Here is a 13,869-nt window from a genome sequence, read left to right as displayed (position 1 = left end):
CAGTGACAAGACGTATCAGTGCTATGGCCGGCGATCTGCACAGGCAGCTAATTAATAAGGCTAAATACTTTGTTGCTTTCTCTGTTGCGCTCGATGGAGCAACAGATCTTACAGATACAGCCCAGGTTGTGATATACATACGAGGCGTCGATGACGCACTTTGCGTAAAAGAGGAGCGACATCTGTCGTAGAAACATGCACTACATGAACGCTGACGGCTGCGGCGTGCAAGCTGTGACCCGGAAGTTGCCCATGTGCAAGAGCACCGCACGCGTGCAGAATTTCTGGCCGGCCCTGGCGTAGAACAACCGTTGGCATTCAAAACAGTTTCCTGTCGTTTCGGAATGGATAAATACAAGCTGCTATGGTTTACAAAGACGTGTTAGACCACTCTTCCTGCAACACAGTGGAAAGTTCAGGTGACGAAGATGTAGGTGGATAGCTATCAAGCTCCCTGCTGTTCAAAGTAAACCACAAAGGCTCAGTAATATTGAAGTCTGGTGACTGAGGTACTCAGGACAGATGCAACAGCTCATCCTCGGAATCACAAAATCAGTCTCGGACGATACGAGCTGTATGGATAAGGGCTTTGTCATCTTGGAACTCAGTATCACCACTCGAGAACAAACATTGTACGAAGACCATTCGGAAATTGAGGAACGATCGGTGGCGAAATGGAAACCACTGTGAAAAACCGACGAGGCTTTTCACAGACGTTTTGGGCAGTGTCTCTAGTATGGTCGTCGATCGCATCAAGACTCTCTTTTTAGTTGAGAGCGCACTGTGAGCGAGTAAAGGCGCCTAGAACAACAGTGTCTCCTGCCAAGTACGAGGGCCCGCTGAGAGGCTTCGCCTTAGTAAATGGAGCCCACCTAACACAACTCCCACGTACTTCCTTCTTCATGGCGATCCTCAGCCGCGTTCTACAATGGCAGTGAAGACGCTGCTGCAGCCTTTTCGATGGGAAGTGTTCGATCACCCACAACACAGCCCTAATTGGCTCTTCCTGAGTACCATCTCTGTTCGCATGCAACGCTGGACACGAAGACAACACTTTATGCGCTGTAGACCAGCGTAGAGAATTATCAGAAAGCACAGGCGGCTGCCTTCTATGACGAATGTGTTGGAAATTTGGTATAACGCTCCGACAAATGAGTAACAAGGGGAGGCCACGACGTTTGGAACGCGGATTTACTGTAAACTTTGTACAGTCGTAATACTCCACGAGGACAACAAAATGTGTGAGCAGTAGCGCGTACTTTTCAAGCGTTACTGAGAAAATCGCAAGATGGTTTCGGTCGTCGAACATATATGGCTGTGGGTGGCCATTTCTACCAGGAAGCGGCTACAGTCGAGTGGTGACGGCACGGTAGCTCAGCGTGTTCAGTCAGAGCGTTAGCTTCCCTTTCTAATAAAGAAACTGAGCGAACGGATGAACGAACAAACTGAGCGGGTGTCATCGGACTCCGCCGTGAACAAATTCAGCGAACAATATAGAACAAAATGTATTTTTTTAAAAAGTGTTAGGTGTCCAAGCCGCTGGATTGCTGGATCGAGTTCCTTTTTTCAGTTTTTTTTTATTTTCAACGCAGTAATTTTCTTTACTATGTATATTACAATTGGTATACTGGGACAAATACGTGTAACTTATTAAATTTACAATGTTATTTGACAGTCTATATTTCGCCGGCCGCGGTGGTCTAGCGGTTTAGGCGCTCAGTCTGAAACCGCGCGACTGCTACGGTCGCAGGTTCGAATCCTGCCTCGGGCATGGATGTGTGTGATGTCCTTAGGTTAGTTAGGTTTAAGTAGTTCTAAGTTCTAGGGGACTGATGACCACAGATGTTAAGTCCCATAGTGCTCAGAGCCATTTGAACCATTTTGACAGTCTATATTCATAACAATCGCCTAGTAAACGACCAAACGCATAAAGTGATACTGAAAATGTATGCTTGTACGTGTCGTCAAAACTGTTCGTATTTAATCGAAAGAGAACGAGAAATTGCTTCTCGGAAGACCCTATTAAAATACACTCCATAATGCATAACCAATTATCAGCGCCGATTTTTAAGGAAGTACTGCGGTATGCACGGTTTGCTTCCAAACTATCGTCTTAAAGAGAGGTTTTTGAAAATGTTAACAAGGTTTGTTTTTCCACAGAAAACGTCAAAAGACCTTGCGTATGCGATGCCGTTTAGCTTTATGTTTTCCCCTTTTTTTACGAAAAATACCATCCTGCAACTTGTACTCGTAATGTCGAAAGCGACGATTAATTGTACATCTTTCGAAAGCCGTCTGTGCCGGTCAAAACTTGGAGGTAACAAGTCGTTTCGGGCTCCTTCCAGGTATAAGGGGTTTCTCAAATCACAGGCAAGCATACATTTTCAGTATGACTTTATGCATTTGGTTGTTTACTAGTCAATACTTATGACTGATACATTATTTGTGATATTAAAAATTAGTAGAGTGCCAAATAAAATTTTAACTTTAATAAAAGTTCATCCGATTACACGTATTTTCCCCATTATATCAATTGTAATATAAATAATAAAGAAAATGACCGTGATGAAAATAAAAATAAAAACTGACGAACGAAACTCGATCCAGCAATACAGCGGCTTGAACGCTAAACACTTTTTTTTTTTTTTAATTGTTCTATTATGTTCGTTGAATTTCTTCAGGGCGGACGTCCGATGACACCCATTCAGTTTGTTCGATGATCCGTTCGCTCAGTTTTTTTATTATAACGGGTAACTAACGCTCTGACCGTACACGCTTTTTTTTCTTTTTAATCTGATTTTGTTCCCTTTTGGTCGTTAAGCCTGTTCGGGGCGGACGTCGTAAGACGTCCGTTTAAGTTGGTTGTTGATCGATTAACTCAGATTTTTTATTACATTGGGCAGCTAACCCTGTGATCGAACACGCTGAGCTACAGTGCCGGCTGCTGAGCTACCATGCCGACACCACTCGCGTGCAGAAGCTTCATCGTTAAAATGGCCACGCACAGATATATATTCGACGACCGAAACCATCTTGCGATTTTCTCAATGACGCTTGAGAAGTACGCTCATGGATTACTACGATTGTACGAAGTTCGCAGTAAATCCGCGTTCCAAACGTCGTGGCCTTCCCTTGTAAGTCGGAGCGGCGACTATGTTAAGAAGTAATTGGAAGGTGTAGCTATATGTGCAAATAAAACAGTTTTGGCTTTCACTGTACTTTCCATCTTACGACCGATCGTTCCTTGCTTTCCGAACAACCCTTGTATCATTAGATGGACCTGATCAGCCAAATCAGCTGTGTAATCCTAGGCAGTGATAGGACTTTGGACAGTAACCACGGGGCCCACGGAATACCAAGCCGTAGCTTTACCGAACTCCTGCCATGTTACACTCTTGGGACATCAATTCAGCCAGAAATCGCAAACGATATGAAAAAGACTCGTCCAACCAAACGACATAGGCCTGGTTTTATCGATTCGACGCCACGTTTTCTTGTTAGCGGCATTTACATAATTGATAAGTAGTTTTGAAATTCCAGCTCGCCCTGCGGCTCGCTGCTTATGAACCTTGCTTCGGGTTGTTTCAGTGCTGACGGGGATCGCGAGCGCGACTTTCAGTTCTGCAGTAAGTTTTGTCCTCTCATTATTCGTGATAATCCTCTTCAACGACCGTCCGTCAGAATCACACCACACACACCTTTGTCAGAGTTCTGACTTAGCGGGTGACGTTTTTCCGCTTTCCCTGTATGCGGTATACGTCTTTGTTACGGTGCGTCTCGAAACAGCGAACACTTCGGTTCCGTTGCTTTCGGAAGCATCCACCACACGGAACACCGACAGTTTGCTCACATCCGAAACCACTCCGCTCCGACGTAAAGCTCTCACGACTACAAAGCACACTTTTACGATCGCGACTGACACTTGCAACGTATTGAGGACGTGGTACAGGGGTCTTCGTGATCAAACACAACATCGTAGTCAGTAGGCTTGGCTAGTACCTGCTTTTATATTGAAACGTGCATTCCTAACGGTTTTCCGTATTTTTGTTCAGCCCCTACAACAGTCCAGATGGAACCATTACATTGTCTTCAACCATGAAGCATTTGGCAAGAATTGTTCAGTTTGTTACAAACTCCCCGATCCACCAGCATTGTACATATCGAAATTTGTAACCAATACAAATTTTAAAAAATCCGTCTCGAATATAGAGCAAAAAATAGGTTACAATACAGCCTCTTATTTGTGACATTGTAATTCTGTCAGAGACAGCAAAGGACTTAGAAGAGTAGTTGAACGGAATGGACAATGTCTTGAACGGAGGGTATAATATGAACATCAACAAAAGCAAAACGCGCATAATGGAATGTAGTCGAATTAAGTCAGGTGATGCTGAGGGAATTAGATTAGGAAATGAGACACTTAAAGCAGTAAAGCAGTTTTGCTATTTGGGGAGCAAAATAACTGATGATGGTCGAAGTAGAGAGGATATAAAATGTATACTGACAATGGCAAGGAAAGCGTTTCTGAAGAAGAGAAATTTGTTAACAAAAAAAATGGTTCAAGTGGCACTGAGCACTATGGGACTTAACATCTGAGGTCAACAGTCCCCTAGAACTTAGAACTACTTAAACCTAACTAACCTAAGGACATCACACACATCCACGCGCGAGGCAGGATTCGAACCTGCGACCGTAGCAGTCGCGCGGTTCCGGACTGCGCGCCTAGAACCGCTAGACCACCGCGGCCGGCAAATTTGTTAACATCGCGTATTGATTAAAGTGTCAGAAAGTCGTCTCTGGAAGTATTTGTCTGGAGTGTAGCCATGTATGGAAGTGAAACGTGGACGATAAATAGCTTAGACAAGAAGAGAATAGAAGCTTTCGAAATGTTGTGATACAGAAGAATGCTGAAGTAGATGGGTTGATCACATAACTAATGAGGAGCTATTGAATAGAATTGGGGAGAAAAGGAGCTTGTGGCACAACTTGACTAGAAGAAGGGATCGGTTGGTAGGACATGTTCTGAGACATCGAGGGATCACCAATTTAATATTGGAGGGCAGCGTGAAGGGTAAAAATCGTAGAGGGAGACCAAGAGATAAATACACTAAGCAGATCCAGAAGGATGTAGGCTGCAGTAGATACTGGGAGATGAAGCTTGCACGGGATAGAGTAGCATGGACAGCTGCATCAAACCAGTCTCAGGACTGAAGACGACATCAACAACAACACCATTTGTTTGCACAAGTTCATTCGAACCTGATAAATGTAATTTCTTTTATTTGATTGTAATTGGTATGGGAAATGCGTAAGAGCTGAGCTAGTATACAATACATAGATTTTTCAGCATCGCTTAGTACACTGTGGCAACTGCGTTTAAACACTGACAAATATTATGGGATGCGAATCTTCTTCCAAGTGTCGTCAAACGGTTGCAGTTACGGATTTTTTTGAAAAATTGGTAGCTCGCAGTTTTAACACTCAGGAAGATTTACCAATTGTAAATATATAAAATTATGATCAAAATATGTAGAAGAGAAAATAGTGCAGGCGGGCTGAAATCAGTCAAAGTCAGTGTCATATTCAGGAAATGATGGCAGCGGCTGATGCGGGAATGGCGCACAGCTTGCCTCAGGCCTGTTATGAAGTGTCTGGTGTGAGTCTGTATCAATTGGATGATTGTGATTGGTGTCTGTGTAGTGTACTATTTTGCTGGAGTTACGGTTGAGGTTAAGGGAGAGACGAAAACATGTTACCGGCAAGAGTCTGCTCGTCGTGACTAGCAGCACAGAGGCCGCCGAGCTTACGTCTCAATCCGACGGACGGATCACCATTAGTGTAACAAACCCTCACTTCTTGACACACTGCGAAAATGTCTGAAATTTAACACACAAAGGTTGGTGAATACGGAGTACACTCTACTCCCCGTGCGGGTAAAGTATCGGCAGTGAAAATGAGTTGTTCTATCAGATTTCTATCCGGTTATCACTGAGTCGGTGACCCTGCACAAGGGTTCCCTAGCTTCCACTGTGTATTTTAAGTCTGTAAGTTCACAAACAAGTATCATAACATCAAAAATGTGAAGAAATTCGATTATGGCCGTTTATGGTGTCCAGCTATTCATAGCACACTCATTTCCAAATTACTTTGCGACTGAAAACATATTCCGGCCATCGATCGCTGTTTTTGTTGTCTCAAACTACCCAATTTCTGGCAATGTGGCCCATCATCATATAATTTCTGGTAGATACAGAGGAATCAGTCTTAAATAGAACTATCAGTATCATCATCATCATCAGCAGCATCAGCATCATCTTCAGCCAATTCAATCATTAGATGATGTGGCCTCTTCAAGTCATGGATTCAGGTAGGCTTTCAGAAGTCTTCTCCAAGTGGGACGGTCAGGCAGTTCTCTGCCAGGTGTTACCAGCGATCTTCTTGATGTCTTTGTCCCATCTGTCTGGTGGTCTTCCTCTAGGCCTCCGGTGCTCTCTCGGACTCCACTCCAGTACTATCTACGTCCATCTGTTGTCTTTTCTTCTTGCGTCGTGGCCAGCCCACTGCCATTTCAAGGAACCTATTCTCTCTAAGATTTCATTAACCTTCGTCACAGACCGGATGTCATCTGCCCTTTTCCTTTCCTTTCTTGTATAGCCCAGCATTGATCTCTCCATGGCTCTCTGTACTGTCCTAAGTTTCCCTTTTGTAAATGAGTTCAGTGTCCATGTCTCGCACCCATATGTCATCACAGGAAGAATGCATAGATCAAATACTGCTTTCTTCAGATTTACTGGAATTTTTGGTCTGAATACTTCTGAATTCTTCCCAAATGCTTGCCAGCCAAGCTTGATGCGTCGATAGATTTCTGGCCTTATGTCTCCCTTCATATTTATAATCTGGCCAAGGTAGACATATTCACTGACCTCTTCTAGTAGACTGTCCTTGACTTTCACATCTCCAGCTGGGACCCATTTGTTGGATATTACTTTTGTTTTGGAAAGGTTCATGTTCAAGCCAACCAGCTGACATTCCGATGCAAGATCTGTAACTAAGTTTTGGAGCTCTGCAAAGTCTTTGGCCAGAAAGGCAATATCATCAGCAAATCTCAAGTTGGTAAGCCTTCTTCCATTAATTCTAACTCCCTTATCTTCCCAGCTCAGCTTTCACATAGCCATTTCCAATACAGCAGAGAACAGTTGTGGGGAGATGGGATCGCCTTGCTTGACACCCCTCATGATGCGGAATTCTTGAGTTGATTCGCCGATGTTAACATAAGCTGAAGAATTCTCGTAGATTTTCCTGAGCACTTCAATGTATGCTGCTCCCACTCCTTGCTCACTCAAGGCTTGGAGGACAGCTACATGGCTGACGGAGTCAAATGCCTTTTCAAAGTCAACAAAGGCAATGCAGGAGAAGCAGTTGGTATTCACTCGGTCTGCTTATCACTTCACAAACGGTCAATAGTTCTAAAATTGCTTCGGGATCCTGCTTGTTCTATAGGTTGGGCTGAGTCTAGGGTGGAACTAATTCGGTTTAACAAGATCTTTGTGAAAATTTTGTACAAAATTCAGAGCAAGCTTATAGGACGGTAGTTTTTAATATTGTGAATACTTCCTTTCTTGTGTATCAAAATAATCTTAGCCTTGTTCCATGATAATGGGATTGATGCATAGTGCAGGCAGCAGGTAAATACTTTTGCCAAGTGATTTATTATTACCTCTCCTTCCAGTTTGAGGATGTCAACGCTGAGCTCATCATCACACGGCACTGTTCCCTTCTTCGTGCTATCTAGAGCACACTTGACTTCCGATGGGGGTATATCTGGAACACTAGGTACATCATTTATTTACATACACACAAATTTTGCCCTGGATTGCTATACAAATTGCTAGAAAAGTCTCTGACGAATTTCAAAATCGCCTCCTTTTCAGTGATTCGATTGTCATTTCCATCGAGTGCAATAATCTGCTTTTTACCGATTGTGAGTTTGCGTTTGGCTGACTTCAAACTTGTCTTGTTCTCCATGTTTGCTCGTAAGGTATCTTCAGTGAATTTCTGTATGTCAGTTTTCATTTCTCTTCGCACTGCCTTACATAGTTCGGAATACGCAACCATGTCACGATCGGTTTGGATTTTCATTTCTCTCCTCTGTCGTAAAAGGGTTTCAGTTTTGGCACTGAATTTCTTTGGTTGTTTATTCTTTTGGAATAGGCCACCGACTTATTGTGCACTTGAAACAATCATTTCCGCCAAATCACCATCTTTAGTTACGTGGAACTTGCTTCGGAGGACTTCTTGGAATTTATAGGAATGTTCTTCCAGGTTTTTGAGGTTGATTACCCTTCTCTTCCCTTTCATAAGTTTATTCCTTTCATTTCTTACATTGACTTCGACCCTTGCTCTCACAAGAACTATCAGTATATGACAGTCAGATCGATAGTTAGGTTTGAGATAGAAAAAAATGAGATCGACATACAGAAGTCTAAAACGGTTGGATAAAAAGTAGTGACAACATCGCCTAACAGAGAAGATGTGCATCAAACGGTATGCGGGCTGTTGTAGCTGATAGCAGAAGGTCAGTTGAAGTCGTACAGTGAGATGCGACGGTCGTGTTTGAGTCAGTTGCAGTGCGGGAGGCCAGTTCATCCACCCTAACAGTGTCTTTAGGAAACACGAACACCATGTGTCGATTGAGACTGAAGTGGCACGTGATCGGAGGGCACAATAATGTTTTCAGGGACTGTGTGAGAGGTGTAGTGATGCAGCGTTTCCGTATCGTTCGGTGACAAGATGGGTGATAGTGTTTCGGGGTGGCAAGGATGTCATTCAAAACTGGCCCCATTTGGGGCAACCCTCTACGGACCACATGACAATTTCACGCGAATTTACCGCGTTGAGAAGGCGTGTGCCACAGAACAGCGCTCCACATTTTGCAGGATATTCTTGGGTTTTGCAAAATTGCAGTGCGTTGGGTACCGCATCCAGTGGCCGAGATGCAACAGTGGCATCGTTATGAACTTGCAGAGAAATTGCTCAATCTCTACCACAGGTAGGGTGAAGACTTCCTTGGAAGGATCGTCGCAATGGGTTCGTTCATACAAACCACGATTAAAGCGTCATTCGCATCAATGGAAATGGTCTGATTCTCCGCGCTCACAGAACGTGTGGCGTCAACCAGCTGGTACCAACGTGATGTTTATTGTTGTTTACCACATCCACGGATTAATCCTGAGTCACTTTGTACCACAGGGGCAGATAGTCACTGCAGCCCATTACTGCAGTTTCTTGCGACATCACCTTCATCCCGCATTGAGAGGAAAACGTGACGTCACCTTCTGCCATTGCATCCCATCATCCTTCATAATAATGCGCGGTGCCTCACGGCGAACACCGTGCAGCAGCTTCTCTATACGTGGGGGTAGGAGGTAGTATAACATCCGCCATAGTCACCCGACACGAGTCTGATTATGACCTGTTCACCAAAATAAAGGAATCTCTTCACGAGACGCACTGCAACACAAGAGAAGACACCATCCGCGCCATGGGGCAATCCTAGTGAGACATCGACAGACGGACGCGATGACTGTGTACAGCGCCTTCTATGTGCGTAGTGGAAGCTGATCGACATGCAGGGCGATTATATTGAGAGCATTTAATATTGCGAACGTCTGTCAGTTACGTCTGGTATGAATTATAGCAGTGTGGCTACTACTGTTTATCCAACTCATGTATTTCCTACATCGCAGTAAGTATGTCAGTTCTGATATTTTAGGAATGACAGAATCGAACAAAGTAGCCCGGTGTGATTTACCCTGGAGGTACGGCATGCTTATAGTCAAACGCGTATTACAGTATTGGTACTGCTTATAGTAGAGAGATCAGAGACTATGACTGTATCAGCATCACAAGGCATACTGTCATAAATAAGGGTTTATGAGGTAATGTTTTGAGGAGATATCATTCCTGGTATGGACTGGCCTGCCCAGAGTCCCGACGTGAACCCAATGAAACACCTTTAGGACGTGTTGAAAGGTTGACTTCGCTCCAGACCCCAGCGTCGCAACACCACTACCTTCTCTGGCTTCGGCTCTTGACGAATATTCCTCCAGAGATATTCAGATATCTGTAATCAGTGCTAAGGATGGCCACACCCCATACTGACGTCAACTAATACGTTTATGGATACTTTTGATCACATAGTACACATTGTCAAAATGCATTTGGCTGGCTTGAAATGCACTAAAATACAAGCAGTATTGAAAGTGGTCGATATATCGATATACAATGAGTGACAACGTCAAACAGTAAAATATTTTACTTACCAAACTTTAAAATAAACACCACGTCGTGAAGAGATTTTTCCTTCGTTGCTGCTCAAGTAGTGAAAAAAATAAACAAAAATAAAAGGATATTCCAATTACAGTTGCGACAGCGAATGCAGCAGATTAAAGTCATTCAAAAAATGTGCTTCGGCTGTTGACTCTGAGTTGTAACTGACATTCGAACGTTTTTACAACACAACTTTTATTTACATGAGCCTACGTGGAAATGACTGAATAACAACGGAAATCACAATCACAAGGCCAGTAAGAATTTACTACTAGAGGCAACAAATATAACTTCTAAGTTTCCCACAAGAGTCCGTTGTAACACACATACACTTAATTCCAAGTCCTATTCCGATGGGAAGACGTAGTCTTCCGTGGAGACGTCCTCGAGGCGTGAACTGACGTCCGGTGCTAGTTGTAGCCTGTAAATAGCATTGGTCAGCCATTCAGATGTGGGTGTAGTAATACTTTCTGCAGGCCATCTCGAACTCCCTCTGCAGGAAGTAGTATGCAGAAAGTCTATTTCCAAAACATCCGATGTTTACCATTGCTTACGCCTTTGGTCATAGGCAACCTCGGTCCTGTGTCGTGATAGATGTGTTGCCGGCCCGCAGGGGCTACCTGGCGACGGCGTAACACACTGTTGCAAGTTAAACATTGAATAGCTGAAGAAGGCAAAGCGTAGAGAAGAGAGGAAGTGGTTTCTAATCCAGCAGAGAATGCTGAATAGCTGACGCTGATGGCAATGATTCTGATGCTGATGTTGCTGCTGGTGATTATACAGGGTATCTCATTTATCTTGTACATCCAGAATAACTTTCTGTCCAGCAGCAAAATAAGAAATATATTAAACAGATCTTGTTTACGTACTATAGGAATATTATAGAGGATATTTGCCTTTCCTCTGACTTTGTCTTTACGAAGATATTAACATAGTATCTATTTTTAAGTAGCATCCTATATTTTTTTTTACTCGTTAATCCACTGCCCCTTCTCAAGGCGTGTTCAAAATGTGCCAAAATGTACCAACATGACATTATTAAATACATGCCACAGAACTGCTTTTGACATCCCTGTACTGCCACACACTGCAGGTATTCGTGATAGCGTAAGTCAGGAGCGGCCAAGATTTTGGCTCGTGGGCCGTGCCCGGACCCGAGAGCCAAAGCGTTAACTGTCCCTGCTCTCTGCACATTCCCCCCACCCCCGCGTCGCGCTGTCTGTGCACGAGGAAGGGAAGAGGTGAAAACTGCGAAAGCGCCGCATTTAAATCGTAGTGCAGTCGCACTGCATACGATTTGGTTTTGTATTTCACATTTCTCTCCATCATAGATCACAAACAAAACCAATTTTCAGTATCATTTAATTATTTTTGGCGCACTGCAGACACAATATAATCTTTATACTGTACAAACTGTCGGCATATGGACAGACGCAGTTTCGCACTCAAGCTGCCACATAATCATGACTTATTTAGTTTCATAATTGAAAACCGATGTTTCACAGAAACATGTCCATGGAAATATTGTAGCGCTTTTGCAATCTCATTAGGGAGGCTTGGAAACTCTACGTAGGATACCGATGTAGACACGCTGGATTGTTTTAAAAAAATATTTGTCATTAAACCTGCAATTAGTTTGCAGGTCAGTCAGTTCTACATGGATACTCTGCACGTCACATTTAAGTGCCTGGCAGAGGGTTCATCTGCACGTGCACGGGGGCGCTTTCAACTGAAACGGCAAACGGTCTCGAAAACAGCTCGAAAACAGATGGAAGATTGACAGTGTCCCCAAAACTTCTATAAAACTATCCTTGTAATTGTTTCAAGGCCACAATGAATTCTTCAAACCTCGCGTTTTCGTTAAACCTAGTGTTCTTAGGGAACTGGACTGTCTTTGCCAGAATGTGTCCATTCTAAAACGCGATTTTCCTTTTAAATGCGTCCCAATCAAATTAGAAAGAAGTTAGCTTGCAGTGTCTTACTGCGGACATTGTGGACTCAAGTCCACTTAAAATGCAGAGTCTACATTCTACTCCAGATGTTCTATTTTTCATTCCTCCACTACGTTTTCCTTCTTGATTCAACAATAGCGAGTTTTAAATCGAAAAATCTTTCCAGGCATGCGCCTTGACTTAGCCAACGTACTTAGAATTAATATATGAAATCTCCATACTCTTCGTTCAGTTCCATTGAAAACTGTTCCAAATGATATTTCGTGCGACTTCAGAAATTTTCCTATTTGTACCTCCACTTTCTTCAAGTGCTCCATGCCTAGAAATTTAGCGTTAAGTGTTTCTTGATGTGCAGAACAATGAATCCGTCTGTGGATCGTTGCAATTATTTGCTCTTTTATCGTCAACTAAATCTTTAAATTCTTTCTGAATCGTACTGTAATGTCGTGTCATAGCAAATATGCAGTAGCCATCGCTTTTGGGAACTGAATCGCTCCTCTCGGAAAGCATTGTGACAATAGAAAGCTAGGCTTTTTGTACAAACGTCCTTCATCCCACGAACAAATAAAAAAGTGTAAACAGCGACGAGACCACGATTCTGCGAACTCAGAGATTTTTGACGACCGAAACATGCCGCACCACAACGCTAAATTTGATGTCACACTGTTTCGGGTTGTTCCTAAGCGGGCCGAGCACATTCGAGTGACAGGGTAGGCCTTGGATCGCCCACGGCTCACATATGTTGCAAGCGTGGATTTTGGCATGCCACGGCCGGCCCTGACGTAAATTCTCATTTGCTGAGGATAACAGTAAGGAAATAGAAACACGTGTAAAATATACACCGTTCACTCCATCAACCGCCTCCAGTAGAAGATTTGTTTGAGTACAATGTACACCAAAGACAACAGAAATGCTACTCATATATCGAGAACGTAAGATAGCGGAATGGTGATTGCAACAATGTTTTATTTCAATATGGGTATATGTAGTACAGTACTGTCGTACATTGTCCACACAGAGGCGCATTTTTACATTCTTACACCTTTGACTGAAGATGGTTGACTGAATGACCGATGAGCATTTTCCATCTATTTTCGTATGTTTGCTGCCAGCTTCAGTAAGTGGACGAATTACGTTACACTGGGGCCCTGCACTGTGTGCGACTACAAGATAATCAAAATCTGTTTTGTTTAATTACGTCACTTTTACATTGATGGTACCCTATGTTGCGGTTAGAGGTACTGATACCTTTGGGAAAGACAGCCACGACAAAACTCTTCCATCTGACGAGCAACATGTATGAGACAGGCGAAATACTCTCGGACTTCAAGAATAATACACGAGGCGTGTTTTTTAAATAAGCACCGTTTTGAAATTAAACAAAGACGTGCTAAGAAATCTCAATAATTTTATTTTTACATGAAAGCCTGTACCTTAATCTACTTTTCTACATAATTTCCGTCAATACTGGGGCACTTGTCATAACGTTGTACCAGTTTTTGAATACCATCCTCATAGAAATCTGCCGCCTAACATGTTAACCACTGTATCACCACTGTTTTGACTTCTTCATCGTCTTGACGACGCT

The sequence above is a fragment of the Schistocerca gregaria genome, chromosome 1, assembly GCF_023897955.1.
Source record: "Schistocerca gregaria isolate iqSchGreg1 chromosome 1, iqSchGreg1.2, whole genome shotgun sequence".
Lineage (NCBI taxonomy): Eukaryota > Metazoa > Arthropoda > Insecta > Orthoptera > Acrididae > Schistocerca > Schistocerca gregaria.
The sequence above is the reverse complement of the archived record's forward strand: the minus strand, read 5'-3'. Positions refer to the sequence as shown.